Raw genomic sequence first — 18,682 nt, 5'->3', positions numbered from 1 at the left:
GGCCAGAAGGGTGGCATTCACAGGAAGCTGGCTGGGTCACCATACCCTTACCTGTCCAGTTTCCCCTTCTCAGCAGCTCAGAGCAGTGGGGGGCTGGAGGGCTTTGGTATCCTCATCATTCCTACCCTATGGCCTGAGGACCCCTCCTCCTCTCTCCTGGGGGGCTAGAGGGGCAGGATGAGAGAGGCTCTGTCATCTGGACCTGATGCCAGGCATGTGCAGGAAAGTGGGGCATGGTGGGGAGGTGGCAAAGGTGGGGCTACTCCACAGTCAGGATTTCTGCTCGCTTCAGACCAGGAATATTTTCCTCTTGGAATCACCCAAGGATGTCCTCAGCCCAGCTTGCCCGGGTGAACTGGGTGGACCCAAGTGATGTGAGGGTGGGCAGAGAAAGGAGGGACTGGATGCCTGCCTTTGGGGATCTCCTAATCTGATGGAGTTAGAGCTTCTCCCCAGGATTCTAGACCCTGATAGATAAGTGCAGACTCTTATCTCTAAACTTGAACCTGAGGGAGGAGACTTGATTTGTACCCTCAGATGCTTCATTTTAATAGGGGAGACAGCTTCCCCATCTTCCCCAGGGTCTAAACATGTACAAAGATCATTTTATAAATAGGGGGTGATTTTGAACCCTGCTATACCTCTGCAAAGGAGAGGATGGAAAGAGATATTGGAGCTGGCGGAGTTAGGGAAGGCTCCTGGGGTGGGGTTGGGGAGAAACAAGGGAACAAAGGAAGGGGAGGGAAAGAACAGTGAAAGGGAAGGTAGAAGAGATCACCCATACAGGAGGGCCCGGTGGAGGAAGAGTGGGGTCAGGAGGCCGGTCTGCCCACCTAGGACCATGTGGGCCGGAGCCTCCCGGAGCTAGGAGCTGCGGTGTAGCCTCACCGAGTGTGGCCCCTGCAGCATTCACACCAGCCGCGTGACATACATCCCCGCACGCATAGGCAGCCACGCACTGCACCGCGGAAGAGGACTGGTGTGAAATCAGCTCCTGCTCCCTGGAGGACAGGGCGGAATGTAAATCCTTCCGCAAAGGAAGAGCTGCTGTGTCTGGGGAGAGAGGAACGTGGGTGTCCTCCGTCCTGTGCTCCTGGAGGCCACGTGCAAGGATGCTATGAGTTGGCTCCAGCACCGGAGTCTGCCTGTGGGGCAGCCTGCATTTGTTCGAGGCTGGTGTACTCTTTCTGAAGGGTAGGAGGAGAGGACAGCCATGGCCTGGGGTCCTGGAAGCGCTGCCTGGTGGCCTGGCACAGGACAACCTGCGCAGCCCGTTCTGGGCTGTCGTTCCGCCGGCAGAGCCGCACGCCCCAGTGCTCACAGCCGGATGCTCCCCGGGCCCTCTTCCTCCTGCTGTCCTTCCCTGTCTGTCGGTCTGTCACTCGTCAGGAGTGAAATGCGCCCTGCTCCTGAAGCATTTGGTGCTTGATAATTTGTGGATTATAGCTAACTCTCGATAAAGATTCCCCTAATTGCTTGGCTCACCTCAGGTTCTATCATCAAAGCAAAGCCGTGCGGGCCCCCCTCTCGCCCTCCTTTTCTTTTTATTATCTCTTAATTAATCACTCTGGCTTTCACACTTAGCAGATAATTACAGTCTCCTGGGCACGCAGCTCATTTTCATAACCTCCTGCTCCAAACCGGCAGCTGAGGGGGGCGGGGAGGAAGAGGGGGAGGGGGGAGACTGGGAAGAGAAATGCTGGAGAGGATGGGGGAAGCGGGCAGCCAGGGGGTGAGACCGAAGGGGAGATGAAAGGAACTTTGGGGCAGCAGCTACGGGGACACTTGGGGTGGTGAGCAGAGCGCAGGAACCAGGATGCCTAGTCCTGCCGAGCAGACCCAAGGAGGCACTGCCAGGGGGCCAGGAGGCCAGGCCGGTACTCCCTGGGGAAGCTGTTACCATGTCCACCTGCTCTGGCCCAGTCCTTATGTCTGAGCTTTGGCTTCTGTGGCTTCCTTGGCCTGCAGGGGTGGGACGGATGGCAGGAGAGGCTTATAAGTTGGTGGCCAGAAAGCTCAGTGAGGAACAGGAGGTGGTCCAAGTGCTGTTCACTGGCCATGAGCAGGGAGGTGGGGCAAGATGGAGTGAGGAGGGCTGTGGACGGGAAAGGAAAGGAAGGGCCACCATCAAATTAGGACCCAGGTCCTGGCCGGAGCCCTGGTGACACAGTGGTTAAAGCACTTGATTACTATCCAAAAGGTTGATGGTTCAAACCCGCTAGCTGTTCTACAGGAGAAAGATGTGGCGGTCTGCTTCCATAAAGATTTACAGCCTTGGAAACCCTGTGGGGCAGTTCTACTGTGTCCTATAGTGTTACTATGAGTCAGAATCAACCTGAAGGCAACAGGTTTGGTTTGGGTTTATTTTTAGGACACACCCCAGGGCTTAAACCCATGGAAATAAATGAGCAACAGTCACCAGTAGTATGATCAGATGAAGAAGGAGAGGGTTAACAGGTAGGCACTGTGCCAGGTGTTTCACTTATTTTAACAATACTCGCAATACACTCATCATCCCATTTTAGAGATAAGAGAAACTGTGGCTCAGGGAGAATAATTCATGGGAGAATAATTTGCTTTAAATAATTTGCACAAAGCACACCAAACTAAATCCAGGTCTACCTGGTGGGTTATACATCTCCTGTTCTGACCACTGAATGACCCTGTCTCCATAATGTGCAGAGCACAGGCCAGGGAGTGAGGAAAAATGGGAGGGAGAGAAGGTGGTTGCTGCTGGGCCCAGCCCCTCCGAACCTGCCAGACGGTTGTCTCTGGCATCACAGGTCCGGGGCCTTCCTTGGGCTTCCGATCCAGAGATAAGCAGAAGGGCGCAAATCCAGATGAGGGATTTGAGAGGATCAAGAGACAGAAAAGTTTACCCAGCAATTCAACACAGAGCCAGAATGGACCCCAAATCTGTAGTGTGTGTTCATATGTCTGTCCCTCATTACTGCTTGTCAGTATGACTGTGGCCTGGGCTTCTGCAGGGCCTGCAGGAGGTGATGGAAGATTCGGAAGAGTCATTTTTTCCTTCTCCATATTGAATTTTTTTTCATGACCTTGCTTAGTGTGGTTGATCTTTATCATTGTTGTTAGTCACTGTTGAGTTGATTCTGATGCATGGCGACCGCATTGCGTGCAGAGAATTGCTCCATAGGATTTTCATAGGCTGTAACTTTTCGGAAGCAGATGGCCAGGCCTGCCTTCTGAGGTGCCTCTTGGTAGGTTCGAACTGCCAGTCTTTCAGCTAGTGGTCAAGTGCATGACCGTTTATGCCAGCTTGATCTCTAGAATGAAATACATTGGATCCTTACTACTTTCTTTGCCGTTAACTATCTGCCAGGCCTTGGACTTGTCATATAACCTCTCTGAGTCTCGGTTGCTTCATTGGTAAATGGGAATCTTGAAAGATTGCAGAAAGTCTGTGTAAAACAGAATCCCTGGCACATGATAGGTGCTTGAACGAGGGAAACCCTGAACGAGATGGATTGACAAAATAGCCAAAGAAATGTTCTCAAATATACAACAATCATGAAGATGGCACAGGACCAGGCAGCGTTTCAGTCTGTTATACATAAGGTCTCCCTGAGTGGGAGCCGACTTGACAGCAACTAACAACACCACCAAGTTATCACTACAACTACTATTATTATTATTATTATTACCATCACCCGATGTGAAAGCACCTAGCCCGTGCCTAGTAGAAACCACATAAAACAAGTAAGTTTTTTAAAAAGCTGGTGAGACAGGGAGGGCCCTTTTGTTCTACTTCCTCACTCAGTAAAGGAGAGCACACAATTTTCACCCTCTGTTCCTTCTAGGGTGTGTTATTGAGCAAATCCTGACAGCTCAGGCCACTCTATCCCAGTGCAAGTTTTCTTTCCACAAACAAGTTGTCTGTTCGGCCTAGAGCTGCCTCCATCTCAGAGTTTATTGGCATCTAGCTCTGGGCAGAGCTGACCTTCCCTTTGCCGACTTCCAGGCCTCCAACTGCCTGCTGTGCCTGTCACTGGTGTGTAAAAGGGTTAAATGTGTGAAGTCTCACATGGCTTGTAACTTCTGATGCAACTTCTGGTTTCCTAGACATTACGATAACCAACCAACCAACCAACCAACAAGTTGCCGTTGAGTTGATTCCAACGCATGGCGACCTGTGTGTGTCAGAGTAGAACCGTGCTCCATAGGGTTTTCAGTGGCTGTGATCTTTGGAAATGGATTGCCAGGCCTTTCTCCGAGGCACCTCTAGGTGGACTTGAACCTCCAACCTTTCTGTTAGCATCACCCAGGGACAGGCATTACAGTGTTGTTGTTATTGTTAGGTGCCATTGAGTCTTGTTGTTGTTAGGTGCTGTTGAGTCTGTCTGACTCTTAGCAACCTCATGCATAAGAGAACAAAACATTACCCAGTCCTGCACCATCCTCACTATCATTGCTATGTTTGAGCCCATTGTTGTAGCCACTGTGTCAATCCATCTCAACGATGGTCTCTCTCTTTTCTGCTGACCCTCTACTTCACCAAGCGTGCTGTCTTTCTCCAGCGATTGCTCCCTCTGATGACGTGTCCAAAGTAAGTGAGACAAAGTCTCACCATCGTTGCTTCTAAAGAGCATTCTAGCTGCACTTCCTTTAAGACAGATCTGTGTGTTCTTCTGGCAGTCTATGGTATATTCAATATTCTTCACCAACACCACAGTTTGATCATGTCAATACATTACAATAGGAACATCTCTATTCAGAGGGCAGTATGGAAGGAGCCCTGGAGTTGGACTCTAGATGTGCATTTTAACCTCATTCGTGCCTTTAATGGAGTGACCTTATGCAGTGACCTAAGCCTGTTTTCTTATCACAAAATGAGAAGGTTAATCTCCAAGATTCTTTCTGGCTCCACAGTTTTTTGACTCTCTGCCATCCTGTGGGAGTTCACGAAAAGGCCTGGCTCTTCCTGAATGAGGCCCTGCATCTCTCTGATTTAGTTTACAAGCTGAGGCTGGAGGTACTGATTTCAGAGGTGCACAGTGGGAGTACCCCAGGAGAAGCAGTGTTTGCTCAGAACCCAGGGTGGAAGCAAACGTTTTACACATTTTTTGATCTGGTCAGGGCTCAGGGCTCAGAGAGCAGGAGTGCCCTCCCCCTCAAACACACACACACACACACACACACACACACACAAAGACCACTGAGGGTCTGCTCTCTTCAAGGTGGCCCAGCCTGTTCCTGGAAGGTGGGGGGGACCTTGGACAAAGAGTTTGGGTGCTTTGTGTGTGCATGTTGATAAGAGCTTCTCCCTGAAGAAACATGCTCTGGCTTTGCCCTGAACTTTAGCTTTGGTCTATGAAAAGGTTTTGCGGAATCTTGTGGGAACATAAACATTTGGCAGATTTCTTTCCCTGAAAGCTATTTCTTCACCTTTCTTTTTCTGGGAACTTTCTCCGGCAAGATCAAGGCCCCTCCACCCTTCCCTCCTCCCTCCCCTTTGCCTAAGCCACCCAACCCCCCTCTCCCCTCCCCCTCCAAATGAAAACAAAGTTAACTGGTGTGTACTGGGAATCATCTCAGAGCAAACTGGGCCAGAAGAAAGGAGTGAAGCAAACAGATAGCTCTCCCAAGAGGAGAAATTATAAGAAGGAAGGGGAGAGAGAGAAAATAAGCATCAGTGGTGAAAAGTGAATTCCAGACATTTAAAATTCTTTTGGTTTTAATCATCTCAGAGGCCGACCAGAGCTGTGGGGGAAGGGAAAAAATGAAAACCAGGGCCATCAGCTATGAGGGAGTGCGGGAATCTTGGTCGGTCTGTAAAGACCTAAAGCCTTCCATATAGGAGGTACTGGCTCCTCAGCCCCTGCCCTCAACCTCCTGCATCTGAGAACCCTTCCTGTCTAACCTTTTATCTCATTTTACAGGCTCAGTTTACACTAAGTTTTAAAGCACTGACCTTTCAGTTTTCCAACCAGATTGCATGTTCCCCAAGCTCCTGGACTATGTTTTGTCAAAAACAAAACAGAGCAAAACTAACAAACAACAAACCCCAACCCCTTTTCGTCAGTCATGCCTGGGGCCCCTCAGTGAGAGCTGGGGCCCTCAGAGAAGCCTCTGTACCCTTTTTCCTCATCTGTAAAATGGAGGTCTTCAAAGTGTCTGAGGGAGCCTGGGTGGCACAAGTGATTTGCAATAGGATGCTAATCTAAAGGTTAGCTGTTCAAACCCACCCAGTGACTCCATGGGAAAAAGTCTTCGTGAACTGCTTTCATAAACATCACAGCTGAGAAAACCCCATGGAGCAGTTCTACTCTGGAACCCATGGAGTTGCTATGTGTCGGAATCGACTCTAAAGCAGTGAGTTTGTTTTGTTTTGTTTCTTAAACATCTGAAGAGATGAGCTGAGCCTTGAAGAGACTCCAGAAGGAGCTGAGGAGCCTGGGAGGGAGCCTGACAGGGAACTGGGTGCCTACTCTGTGCTGGGTTCTACGTTTGACACTTTAGGACTCTCTCAAGGATTGTCCTGGGAGAGGGGATAGCCGCATTTTGCTGAGGCCTGGGGGCTGTGGGGTGTCTTCTTGCCCCTCCCTCAGGGGTGGGGCTTTCCCCTCAGAAAAAGCAGGAAGCAGAGCCTGCGGACACTAGAGGAGCTGTCTGTCTCTGGTTCTATGTCCCTGAAGCGAAGAGGGCATTTTTCTGACCAGTGTGGGTTTTAAGGTGAGGGAAGAGATCAGGAAGAACTTGTCAGCTTGAGTAAGGTGGTATATTACGAGACCTAGAGCAAAACAGAGCCGGGGGAGCCTAGGAGAGAAGCAGGAGGCAGCCAGGGAAGGCTGACGAGTGATGTCACTAATGGCCATGCCCACAGGGTCCTTCTTTTCCTAGTCTGGGTCCTTTCCTCCTGTGCTCAAAATGTTTCTTCTTTTTGAGCCCCTCTCCCAGCCCCTTACCCACCCCCACTTCCAGTTCTCTCTTTCCCCACCTGGAGGCAGCTGTCTTCACTGCCAGGGCCACCAGCCGTATCTCCCACTCCCCCTCCCCTCAGAGTTTAATTCTTGAGCCTTCGGACTTTGTTCTGTTTCTTAAAATGCATCGCCCACCTCCCACTAACCTTCCTCAGGAAGATTACAGAAATGTAGAGCTTGAGGGAATTTAGAGTTTATCTTAGTCTGGGTGTCTGTGACTTGAATTTTAATCTTGACCATGACCCTAAACTTACTACTCCTTCTTGGGCAAGTTATGTCTTCTTTCTGGGCCTCAGCTTATTCAGCTGTTAAATGAAAAGCTCTTAGATGATGTCCAAGGCCCCTAAAGTCCTCTCCAGCCTCTGGGTCAGAGAACAAGATCTGGAGTTCAGACTGCCTGGGTTCAAACCCAGGCCCTGCCACCTCCTTACCAGTGTGATCTTGTGCAAGTCACTCACTTCCCCATGGGAAGACAGTGGCAGCTACTTCATCCAGTCAGGGTAAAGATTACATAATAATAATCCGCGTAGAATGCTTGGCCTAGTATCTGAAATGCATGAAGCATGCAGTATCTCTTAGGTCTTATTTTTAAATTAAGCCCTAACATTTCATTGTGTGGAGTAATGAGAAAAGCCTTGAGTTTGTAGTCAGAAGAACTGGCTTCAGATTCCAGCTGCTTTCCTGGCATTCTGTGTGGCCTCGTACAAGTCAGTTTCCCTAATTTTACCATGGAATTCATAAACCTCGTTCTGCCCGCTAGTTGGGAATTGTGAATCTAAGCTAATGTAAAGTCTTTGCGGCAAGGACCTTCTCTGGTCTTGCCTCTATTCCCCGTGCCCATTACAGTGCCTGGCATAGACACTCAGTAAATGTGTGTTAAATGAATGACAGTATAAGGTACAAATCTATGAATAAAGAAATTGAGATCCAGAGTGGAGAAGTAACTTGCTCCAGATGGCTACAGCTAACCCAAGATTTCTCAGTCTTAGTACTACTGACATTTTGGGGCAGAGAATTTTTTTTTGGGGGGTGGGTGGGGCTGTCCTGTACACTGTAGGATGTTTAGCAGCATCCCGGGCCTCTTGACTCACTAAATGCCAGTAGCATCTCCCCTTTGATGTGAGAATAAAAAATGTCTCTGGACAAAAATGTCTCCCTGGTTGAGAACCATTGAGCTAACCAGAGGAAAAGCTAGAACTAGAAATCAAGTCTTCTATTCCCAATCCTTAGCTTTTTCTAAATGCCATGTTGTTGCTCATTTCTCCCTTTACCCAAATATTTGACATTGACCTATACCTCATAAAACAAAGAGAAAAGTTTATGTTGTTGAGCAGGAAGTAAAATATTTTGTCTTCTAGCCCATTTCAGACATGATTAAGTTTCCACATAAACCATGATTTACCTGTTCATTCAAGGTTAGGACTAGGGTTACCAAAAATAAAGGCACCTGGATAATCAAGGTGGGATGAGGTGGATGAAGGCCCTAGGTGGGATGGATGGAGGCCCTGACTTCCTCTTGAAACATCTAAAGTTTGTGATGTGGATTGCTGGAAGATCTATCACATCTCCTGCCCTAAACAGGTAAAGCAGACCCTTTGTGGTACCAGACAACAGCACTGTTTTGGATCTCAGATCTCTGCAGTTGCCTTCTCTTCTCACCCCAACCCACCCCTGCCCCAGCAGTAGCTGCTAACACATCTCCCGAGAATGCCTAGGGCACCTGAGAGTACAGTTTGGAAATCACAGATATAATCCAACCCCTGGATGTTACCAATGAAAGCCAAGACTCAGAGAGGATAAGTGACTCACTGCCTCAAAGCAGTGACTAGAGCTGAAAGCTCCACCTTCCTTCATCCTTCACCCTCCTCCCACCAGTTTGGAAACCCACTGCTTCCTCTGGTCATCTGCACAGACCTTCCTTCCACCATCCCTGATCATACAGAACACAAAGCACTTTGCAGTCCCTTCTGGGGGTGTGGGGTGGTAAGATAAGGAATCTACTGCCCATTAATCTCTGGAGGAATTGAGGCCCAGACTGGAAGGTGGTGGTCCAGAGAGAATATTGGGCTACACCACTCCTGGGACTGCCAGCCTATCCCTCCCTCCCCAGACCTGCCCTTATCCTTCAACCTCTGCCCCCATCCCTCCTCAGGGGCCTACTCTTGCTGTCATGGCAACTGGGGGATTAGGACCAGCTTGGAAACCCAAAGATATGGGCAAGGGTTTAGGGAGGAGGCAGGTGGAAACAGGAAATGAGAGAATGAGATGCTGATAAAGAAACAGAATGGGGGGTGGAGGGTAGTAGAGGGCAGCCGGGAAGGTAAGGGAAGGGAGAATGAGAGAGAAATCTCATCCCTAGTAAGAGAGAGAGAAAAGGAAAGGAGGGAAGAGAGAGAGACCTCAACTTTTATTTAAAATCAGAGAGCAGTTGTATGCCTGGAGTCGTTGCCATGGCAACGGCAAAGAAAAGGAGATAGAGAGCTTGTGAAGCTGTGAAAACCCAATAGGGGTAAATGTTTAAAGCAAGGAACAAAAACCATTCAGAGATAATTAAGTAACAGGCTGCAGGTTCCATACTCCTACCCATTGTCAGGGGACTCAGACCAAGATTCCAGCCTGCTTCCACCTCTTACCTTCTCCCACTCTACTCCCACCTCCCACTCACCAAGAGCAGTTCAAAGAAGCTACGAGTGAACACCAGTCCCCCCTCCAATCTTCTTCCCTTTGGAGGGGACTGCCCTTCTCACTCCAGTCCCAGCTCCTCAGACCAAGGCTGGGCAAGTTTTCTCTCCTTCACTATTAAGAAAAACGTAGCCTTTGCAGGGGAAAAAAAAGGCTTTTGTCAAACAAATGGAAGGACCGACTTCCGGATACTGAATTATTAGTTAGATAATTCAGTTGTGGACTTGCCTTCCTTGGGTGGTCTCAAGGGTCAAGGATGGCAGGTGCCACGGGGGAGGCTGACCTCTGTGTTGACTGCCCCCCTCCAGGTCTCTGAAATGGAAATGCTGGGGTACCTACGTTCTTCTCCAGAAGGGGAGGTACCTTCTAGTCTGGGAACTACTTTAAGTCTGTTTAATGCTACCTCTTATTTCTCTTTGAATGCTCCTTAGGATTTTTTCCAGGAGGCTTAATTTTCCCAAACCTCAAGATGGCCAAAAGCTCAGCTGATGTTTTTGGGGTGAGCTATGTTCTGCAGACAAACAAAAAAATGCCAAAGTCCTTTTTTATTTTTTAAGTTAAGTCTCAGTCAGTCTCCTTACAATCCCCTCAACCCCCCAAACATCACAACAGCTGGCTGGTCCCTCCCCTATCTCCTCAGGGAAATAATCCTTTAGGTTCTGTCCCCTCATACCTTCAGACGCCTCCCAAGAAATCGTGACTATCAGAGAGGGCTGTGATGTTCTTTCCTTCGTCTCATCCCAGGATGCAGCTCTGAACGGGGGGTCAGAATAGCTAAGTCGGAAGAGTCCTGTTTTAAATCTGCAGCTCTCCCTCCTGCCTTTATCACCCACCTTCATTCCATTCCTCACAATACTCTAAATTTTATCCTTAGACTAAGCCAGACCTCCAGAGAGTTGCAAACCAAGACTGAATGGCTTTGGCCCCTTGAAGAACTGCTTTTACTAAGCTGAGCATTTGGCACAGCGCCATCAGCCTGCACTGAGGAATGTTCTGAGGAGCAGCCCTGTGGAACTCCTTATTGTATTTCTGGTCAGGATATTGTCGAGAACATGGTTCACCATATCACAGGGTCCTTTATGAGGCTCCATGGGAGACATTTCTGTAGCTAAGCGACTGCGTAGTTTTCATTTTATGGGTACTATAACTTGTGGCACTAATTTTGTTTTCGTCTTTGCACTGGCTGCTTGGAAGCTCAAGGCTAACCTTGCGGTTCATCTCTGAAGAAGCATTCAGGATCTTACAGCATAAGTTTTGTATATTAACCTTAACCCTAACTCAGTTTATTTCTCTTTCCCAGCTTCCCTAATCACCACTGTCCTCACTCAATGCCCAGTTTTCTCTTTTAATTTACTTTTTATATCATTGACCAAGTATGTCTTTGTACATTGCCCCAAATCTTTAATGGGACAAATGTATTAATTAGATGAGTTAAGATCTATACAACATACTTACTCTTTTTTTGCCTGGCAAAGAGTAAGCAAGCAATGAAATTGTCAGCCACTATTTTAAATAAACACATGATGTAAACTGTCTTTAATCTTCCTTTTAGAGGTGTTGTAAAGATGGACCAAAGGCTACAGAGAGAGTTATTTGAGTCCCCCAGATTAAAGGCCTCTGTAAATATAGTTAACTCCCAATTGACTCAATAGTGGGGGATCCTCAGCATGGATAACACGAAGCCACTGGGCTTTTTTTTTTTTTTTTAAACTTTGGAATGCATCTTGATGCTAATGATGATAATAATGATCAGATTTGCTTTGCTTATTAGTGTTGACTTGGGCTGCTATTTAAATGAGTTTCTAATTCCCTGCTCACACCAAGACTGACAACCGAAACGTTCTGGGTGGCAAAGGGAATCAGCCTGCCTGGGATTTAGATTTTTCCATGGATAACATCCAGGGCGAGGAACCTCTGTGTGAGCAGTTGAGAGCTGACAGTGTTTTGTTGGGTCAGTTTTGTCCAGCCAGGCAAGGGAGAGAAGGAAGCCTGGGAAAGACCACGGGGTAAGAAAAGAAGGAGTTAACAAAATGTAGCCTCTGTGCCTACACCCCGTGCACCTCCTGCTCAGGTCAGGTTCGTCTGAGTTCCTTGCTTCTTTCTTGTCCATTCATTTCCAACCAAACTTTCATTTGGTCCTGGGGGCAGGGATCTGACAGTTCTGTTTTGTTCAGTCCAGCATTTATTGAGCATTTTCTACGTGTTAGGCATTGTTAGGCTCTGTGTGTGCAAGCTCCCTTCACCGTCTCAGGGCGAGAGTCCAGTTCTTTTTCTTGCTTCTGTTGGAGAAGTCCTTGGCTGGTGCAAACAGTTCAGCAGTACAGCCACTAACCCCAAGTTTGGAGGTTTGAATCCACTCAGAGGCCCCTCAGAAGAAAAGCCTGACAATCTACTTCCGACAGATCACAGCTATTGAAAGCCCTAAGGAGCACAGTTCTCCTTGAAACACATAGGGTCGGAATTGACTCGACCACAACGGGTTTGGTTTTCTTGGTTTTTAAGGTGGAGAAAACAAAAGGTCCCCGGTGCCACAAACAGATTGCACTTGTTACTACCTAAAGGTTGGCAGTTTGAACCCACCCAGTGGCCCTGTGGAAGAAAGGCCTGGCGATCTGCATCCATAAAGATCATAGCCAAGCAAACTCTTTGGAGCAGTTCTACTATGCGACATATGGGGTCACCATGAGTAGGAATCGTTCCCACAACAATGGGTTTGGTTTTGGGGGTTAGGCCTTGTGGTGTGCAAAGTCACCCAGCTTTCTTTACTGTCTCAGGCAAGATCCCAGTTCTTTTTCTTGCCTCTAAGTTGGAAAAGCTGCTCCTAGGCTACCTGGCCCAGGTAATGGGCTTCTCTCTGAATGCTCAGCCATCTCCCTCTCTCCCACTCATGCATTTCCTCAAGACCTCCCTCCGCTTTCATCTTCTCTCTCATCCTCTAAAGGTCTGGCCAGCCCTACCTTGTTTTCTCTGTTTCTCTCCTTACCTCTTCCTCCCTTTCAAGATCCATCTTTCCCTTTCACATTTTCAAGGTCTTTCTCTCTCTCTCTTTCTGTGTTTTTTTATTAAAATAAATTTTTGAGAAAGAAAATAGCTCCATATTAGTTTCTTTCTATCCTTTGATTTTTCTTCTCTTCCCCAATTACTTGCAAGGAAAAAAAAAAAAAAAACAGCCCTTCCAATCTCTCAGTTCTTTTGCTAAGAAGACAAAAGATCCTTCAGAATTAGAGAGGAAGGGGTGGGGGGAGAGGAAAAAAAAAAAGATTCCAGTTAAAATCTTTGTCAGGGTCAAAACCTGACAGAAAAGCTTTGTTTGAAGGGAATGTGAAGGGGGAGGAGGAGGGTACTGGCAACTGGTAACTCTCAACCTCAAAAGGCTAATATCTTGAAAGTTGAAGGAAATCTAGAGATAGTGAAAATTCTCATTGAAGTATTGGAATCGCTTTGATTTCCTTTTTAACTAGAGACTCTTCTCCTTTTGAGGCTGGTCGAATATGCTGAGAGGAAAAATTGGGAGATGGCGAGGAAGGGGAAGCAGAGCACTGACATTTTAATCTCACTCTAGGTCAGAACTGTCAAGAGTTGGGATTGATTGCAAAGAATGCCTAGGACTGGAACCCTCAGGCCCCAGTGTACTGCACAATTGGTCCAGGCCTTAATACTTGCCAAGATGGGGACAGAGAAGGAAGTAAGAATAGTGGAGGTGAAGGTGTGGCGGGAGGACCATGGGAACTGAGCTGGTGTGACTGGTGATGGTGGGGCTGGTGGAACTCCAGGAGAGACCTGTGGACAGGTGGGAGAACACATGGCAGCACTGCCATGGAACCAGGGAGGAGACAGATGGGTACAGACCTGGAAATGGAGTGTGAGAGGAGAGTATGTGTTATGTCAGCAGAGACGGGAGGTGGGAGCACAAGGTTCCAGCTGGTTGCAACTTCTCTAGGCTTTTGGGCAGAAAGGATTAAGACATGCCCCTTGAGTTGAGAAAGAGTGAAAGTGCCAAGGCTAACAAGAGGCATTACTGAAGGGGTGTTAAGAACAGAAAGACTAGAATCAGAAAGAAAACACAAGGCCTTATACCTGGATAGGAGGGGACACCAAAATAAGGAAGGGCCAGGAGCCCACCGCCCTCTAAGCCTTCATAACTGCCTGCCTTCTCAGGAGACTGCATTGATGGCGGGTGGATAAGCCAGCTTGAGAACTGTTTGTGGCAAGTGCTTAAATCCCAGGCTGCCTTGGCCTCAGCACCTGGTATCCAGCCATCGACTGAAGTGTGACGAGGGAATACGAACCAATTTTAATATTAGCCTGAACAAAACATAATTAGAAGAGAAATTTGCTTCTGCCGTTGCGGCTGCTGCAGCAAAGTCGTTACGTAAGGTTCATTTGGATGGCTTGGGAGCATCTTCCTCAGGCCTTTGGCCTGAATGGATAGATCAGACAAAGAAAGGCCCAGAGCCACCACCCTTGCCTTCTAGGCATCCCAGAGACAGACATGTTGCCCCAAGCAAACCTAAGACCCTCAAGCTGCAAACAGATACCTCACAAGGGCACAATTCAAATAAGTCAATACATAGTAAACATGTAAGCAGAGGAAAAAAGGGCAAGACAAAAAGGGACAAACTGAAGGGAGAATGAATAAAGGGCTAAGACATGGCTTGGCTCCTGCATGGGGGGAAGGGAAAGCAAAAAAAAAAAAAAAGTACTGAATTATCCTGAGACAATTGCAAAAGAACAAGATGGATTCAGAAGGGAATTAATGCTATATTATTGTCCTCAATTATTATTATTACTATAGTCTAAGATGGATAGAAGGAGCTCTGGTGTCACAGTGGTTAAGTGCTTGGCTGATAACCGAAAGGTTGGCAGTTCGAACCCGCCCAGTGGCTTCTTGGGAGAAAAGACCTGGTGATCTGCTCTTGTAAAGATTACAGTCTAAAAAACCATATGGGACAGTTCTGCTCTGTCACATGGGGTGGCAAAGAGTTGAAAATCGACTTGACGGCATCTGACAACAACAAGACTGGCAGAAAAGGCCATGGAGTATTTTGGTAGAGGCTCTTCCAGTGGTTGGGAGGGAATTAGGGGAGGGGGTGGCAGTGGGGGTGACTTCATGGGCGTGACATTCCTGCTGAATGTTAAGGCCACAGACACAGCTCAGGCCGACCCCACACTGGCCAGGGCACTTAACTCGGGTGGAGGGAGGCTGGAGTGGAAACTCCGGGCCTAATTGCTAGGTCTCTCTCAGCTCTTCCAGGGAGCACAGGGCAGGAAATTCCTCAAATTCCAGGCTTGTAGGATCACTGCTGAGCGCAACCGCAGAGCTAGGGAAAGAGGCAGAGAGGCCGAGGGAGCTGCCTCCTCTCCATCTTTTTTCGTTTGTTAATTTTAAAGCAGCAGCAAACTAGAGGGAATGATGGTGGAGAGAGGTTCCAAATGGGACTCTCCCCCTGTAAAGAAAAGCCCAGGTCTAGGAATCCTGGAGAAATTTGCCCTGAATTGAGTAAGTCTGAGGTTGAAAATAGACTGCTGTGGACTGGGACAGGAATTTTTCCCAGGGTGAGTTTTTTTAGCTTTGAGGAATAACTGGTGGTAAGGAATTTGCTTTAGGAGAACCCGAGCAAGAACTGTCTTGTTGAAGTGAATGGTGGCAAGCAGGGAGTGTGTTGGAAGGGGTTCTTGGGGTTCCCAGCTATTCCTTTTGCTCTTAATTGGGAAGCCAGACAGTCAGGTCTCCTCCGTTTCTGAGCTCAAGTCCCAGATCTCTGGGTCTTGGAGCAGGAGAAGAAAGTGGGTGCTTCTCCTCACATCACCTCACTGTTCCCGGACAGCCCTATGACATGTTCTCACCTCCATCCCTTGACTCACGCCATCCCTCCAGCCTGAGAGACCCTTTACCACCCGTTACCCTCTGAAACATGGATTTGCCTTCGAGATGCACCTTCAATGCCACCCGCTTAAGGAAGCCTCCTCTACTCCCACCAAAGTATGAACTCTTATTTCAGCTTGGCACTTATATTCTTATATTGTATCCTGATCATAAACCAGTTGCCCGTCAAGTCGATTCCAACTCTTGGCCACCCCATGTGTGTCAGAGTACAACTGTGCTCCATAGAGTTTTCGGTAGCTCATTTTTGGGAAATAGATCGTCAGGCCTTTCTTCCGAGGTGCCTCTGGGTGGACTCGAACTACCAATCTTTCTGTTAGCAACCAAATGTATTAATCATCTGTAGCACCCAGAGACTCCATCTTAATCAGAGTGAGTTGTTTATCTCTACCTTCTGCAGTAGACTGTCTCCTCCTTGAGGGTAGGAGTGTGTCTTGTTCTTATTTGTGACTTTCCTCTCTCACGCCTTCTCCCAGCACATAGCAGACTGCCTGTCACACAGTAAGTCCACAAAAAAAAAAGAGTGCTTGCTGAGCAAATGGATTATCCACTTGGGTAGATCCCCATACTGAATATTTCAGGTGAAGTCCACCTCCTCTTCCAGCTAACCCAGGTCTGCGCCTCACACTAGCACCTAATATGTGTTCAGGGAATGCAAACACTTTTTTTATCTTCAGTAGAACATAATTACCTGTTGAGTCTATTCCAACTCATAGCAACCCGATAGGACAGAGTAGAACTGCCCCATAGGGTTTCCAAGGAGTGGCTGGTGGATTCGAACTGTCGACCTTCTGGTTAGCAGCTGAGCTCTTAACCACTGCGCCACCAAGTCTCCGGTAGAACATAATTAGGCGCTGCCAAAAATTCATTATCATGCTTTCCAAAGCCCAAAAGAAGCGACTTTTGCATTATCCATGCCGCTGCTCTTCCTTAATGGTGCAGGTAACCAAGATGTGAATGTTTTCATCATAACTGATGATGGGGCCACCTTAAAGGGCAATTGGATTTATTGGGTCTGAGGAGGAAGAAGCTGTGGCCTGTACTCTCTGTGATTCTTTTTTTTGCAGTTGCTAAGCATCCTGGGGTTTGCCCAGAGTACTTAGTGTTGGTAGTCCCACCCTTTAGCAGCAACCTAAAAATGGCCAGTGTGGGCTGGCATCAAGGAAGTATCTCAACCAAAACCTCAAAAATTCACAGTCAAAAATGCTGTAGCCTGGACTTCTTTCTAGGGCAGTTTCTTTCTTGGAATAGGGTTATAAAATCCTTTGGGTTCGTCTTTAAACCTTGTGTCCTTTTCGTTATTAGAACTCTTCTGAACAGGACTTCTCACGGTACTATAATGCAGATCCTGTACCCCAAAACACAGAATTCAGCTGGCTGTGTGATGTCAAAGTAACTCCTGGGTTTGGCTAGTGTAGGCAACTGGCGAAAGGATCATGGTGTTATGGAAAGAGCTGTGGGTGAAGTGTTACCCCATGTCTGGTTTCATTCCTGATTCTGCTACTAACAAGCTGTGTGGCTTTGAACAAGTTGCTTAACCTCTCTGGGCCTCAGTGTCCTCTACATGAGGAGGCTGGGCTAGGTAAAAACCAGACCTTCTTTTTAGGCATAGCTTTTTGTGTAAGCCTGTAAAAATGGGGTTAGAAAAATATATGCATATGTATGATTTTTTACTGGATACTGTTTGCTTTCTGTAGCAAGTTTTAAAATTGTGTGTGTGTGTGATAGAAAGAGAGAGAGTATAACTATTATTAATTTTAACCTTCTTCCCTCACCTGCTGAAGAGTGAGGGCCCCTGAGGTAATGTGAGTGGGCAGCTGTGGTGGGCTTTATGAAAGAGGTTTTCCTTAGCCCCTTCTGTTCGCCTGTAGGGGTTCAGGAGTAAATTATGTCTATAGTTAAACCAGGAGATATATATATATATATATATGTATATGTATAAGCAACTCCAGACAAATATAATGCAACCTGAGGTGTTAAATACTGAAGAGACCAGAAATAATAATGGGTGTGGTGATGGATGGTGCGAGTTTGGCCAGGCTTCCTTAAAGGGGGTAGGTCAGGAGCCGGAGAGATGGCATGGATTGCAAGGGGAGAAAGAAACCCACTCCAGGTGTGTGGGTGGGTGTGGTTAGAGGGGAGAGGCTTGGTGGGCAGCTATTGACGCCTTATGCACCTGGGCTTTCTGTTGTGGGTTCTTGAGAAGTAGGTCAACATAATGACTTTTGAGCCTGCATTCATGTTTCTGGGCATATGGAAGTGGGGGAGACAAGACGCAAGGGGGTTGCTGAAGAGGACCAAACCAAACCCACTGCCCTTGAGTCGATTCTGACCCATATAAGGCAGACCCTATAGGGCAGAGTAGAACTCTGTGGGGCAGTTCTACTCTGCCCTGTAGGGTTCGTTGAAGAGACATTACCCTTTAAATGAGACCAGTGGGGTGGAGGGGTGTGGAGAACATTGTGAATATCTGGAAGATAGAAGTCACCGAATCATGGCCATTTTATCATTTAACTCATGTTAAACGCCTACTATGTTCTGGGATGTTGGTGTTGGTGCTGGAAGGGACCTTAGAGAATTAGGAAACTGAGGACGAGATTGGGGGTGTGACCTTCCCAAGGCCACACAGCTGACTCTGAGTGAACCAGAACTAGAACCCTTGATTCCTGACTCTTATTCCAGTGCTCTTTCTGTACAGCTAAGTACCACCCATATTCCTTGACTATGATTTCCCTGTAGAATTTGCATCTAGTGTCCTAGGGGCTCTGCTGCTTACCGAGTGACCTTACTATACTATAGATATGCTGCCCCCTGCCGTCAAAAGTCAGGACTTGCCCTAGATCCTTTGACAGTTGCTAGCCAGTTGATTCTGATTCATGGTGACCCCATGTGTGCAGAGTAGAACTGCTCCACAGAGGTTTCAAGAAGCAGATTGCCGGGCCTCTTTTCTGAGGTGCCTCTGGGTGGGTTCGAACCACCAACCTTTTGGCTAGTAGTCGTCGAGTGCTTAACCATTTGCATCACCCAGGAACCCGAGATCCTTTGTCAGCTGCCAAAATCCTATGCCCCCCCACCAAAAGAGACCAGATTTACTGGCCTGAAAGAGACTGGAGAAACCCCGAGAGTATGGCCCCCAAACACCCTTTTAGCTCAGTGGTGAAGTCACTTCTGAGGT

At 47.7% G+C, this 18,682-nt stretch overlaps 1 protein-coding gene across 2 annotated transcripts in view; it reads left to right on the top strand.

Annotated features, from left to right (window-relative positions):
• The window catches only part of KIRREL1 (kirre like nephrin family adhesion molecule 1), a 114,073-nt gene that overhangs the window by 14,326 nt on the left and 81,065 nt on the right, over positions 1–18,682 (top strand). The gene's annotated exons all lie outside the window — the stretch shown is intronic.

The sequence above is a fragment of the Trichechus manatus genome, unplaced genomic scaffold, assembly GCF_000243295.1.
Source record: "Trichechus manatus latirostris isolate Lorelei unplaced genomic scaffold, TriManLat1.0 scaffold00333, whole genome shotgun sequence".
Classification (NCBI taxonomy): Eukaryota; Metazoa; Chordata; class Mammalia; order Sirenia; family Trichechidae; genus Trichechus; species Trichechus manatus.
This window is presented reverse-complemented; position numbering and strand designations above follow the sequence as displayed.